Consider the following 1904-nt stretch of genomic DNA (forward strand, 5'->3'; position numbering starts at 1 on the left):
TTCACTTACTTCAAGGCAGAGAAAAGCACACGTGGGGTTTCTTATGTTTAACCCATGGTATTTAGCCGACGGTATTGTGTTATTATGGTTTTGGCCTGTGGTATTGATCCATGATTTGAGGAAGAGCTTGCCTATATAAAGCAAAGGAGATCATTTGCCTTGTGCATGCTTTTGGGTTGAATATCTTATGAGAGCTAGATCTGAAATATTATGATCTCTTGGGAGTAATGTCTAGATCTAAATAAGGCGAATCTACTGATGGATTGAGATCTCTTCGGCGCATGATCAGATCTGTAGATCTGACAGTCTGGGTTATTCTTGAAGTCTTGAAATTATCTATACCCGAAGGTACGCAGGTATAGTGAAAGAAAAGTGCGGAGATACGCAGGCACAGAAGCGTTGCAGGTGCGCAAATACGCAGGACCAGAAGCGCTGCAGCTGCGGAGGTGCGCAGGCAGTTCATTGGACACAGAGCGCAGGTACGCAGGAAGTCTTTGAGGCACAGTGCGTGGGTACGCAGGTGCTCAATTGGGAACAGTGCGTACTGTACGCAGGCATTACATGGGTGAAGCTGCGTACTTCTCTTGAAATCTATTTAGCTATTCATATTTATCATTGTTGTGTTCTGGGTTTTGAAGTGATGTCTGGTTTCTGATATTATGACAGTATTCTGAGAAGTGATAGAGTATGTTTCAGTTTTGATAGATGAATGGATCGGGTTCATAATGACTTATCTTCATGTGATCTGTTGGACTAGATCTGGTTGATGACTCACTTGTATATGTATGGATCTAGTGCTTGGGTGATTCAGAAGCTTGTTGTTGTTGGGTCCAGTATGAAAATTGGATGAAATATGGCCTTTCAGATTATGTGTTGTGCTTCAGTGTATCCAGTATGAAAATTGATGAAACGTGGTACCTGGAGGTGAGAAGATTGTAGACCAGCACCTACATACTAGTATCTAAGCTAGTACAAGAGCTAAAGGAAATCTTTGGAGCATTGTAGCAGGTAGCAGCCTGCGTACTAGTAAATGGATCGGCTAGTACAAGAGCAAAGGGGGTTGTAGCTCCCGTACTGGTATAAGACTGCACCAGTACAAACATTGTAAAAGGATTTTCTTATTAAGAAGAAGATTGAGATGACTTGCAGCAGGTGGTTTTCTCCCGCATTGGGTTTCCACCTTATATCATGGTGTTCATGTGTGTGCCTTATGTGTGATGATCTATTCCATGTTACTGCATCTGTTAACTGATAATATGGTTGATAATGTTCTAATGCACTCATTGAAGATCAATTAACTTAATCATAAGAAGTTGTGGAAGTAGCATATATGAATCTGATTATGGAAATGAAAAAGTTTTATTAATGTGATAATACTGATTCACCCCCCCCCCCCCCCTCTCAGTATTATTTCCAACAATTTCTTATCCCATTACATCATTGCAGACGAAAGGTAAGAAGTTTGAATGGGCAGAGAAGTGTGAGGCTAGCTTTGAGCAGCTTACGCAGTTGTTGACGCATGCACTAGTATTACAAATTGCAGATCCTGACAAAGAGTTTGTGGTATGCACAATGCTTGTAAGAGAGGGCTTGGTGGATTCCTTATGCAAGATGGACATGTGGTATGCTATGAGTCACAGAAACTAAGCGAGCACGAGCAGAACTACCCGACACATGATCTTGAGTAACAATTATACATGCATTGAAGATGTGGAGGCACTATCTTCTTGGCAGGAGGTTTGTGCTGATGAGTGATCACATTGGGTTGAGATATTTATTTGACTAGCCGAATCTGAACGCCATGCAGGCTAGATCGTTGGCCACGATCAACGAGTTTGATTTTGAGATCAGGTACATCAAAGGTAAAGAGAACAAGGTGGCAAATGCTCTCAGTAAACGGGTAC

This window comes from Pinus tabuliformis, chromosome 9 (assembly GCF_031772625.1).
Source record: "Pinus tabuliformis cultivar Carrire ecotype Pingquan chromosome 9, CPIR1, whole genome shotgun sequence".
Lineage (NCBI taxonomy): Eukaryota > Viridiplantae > Streptophyta > Pinopsida > Pinales > Pinaceae > Pinus > Pinus tabuliformis.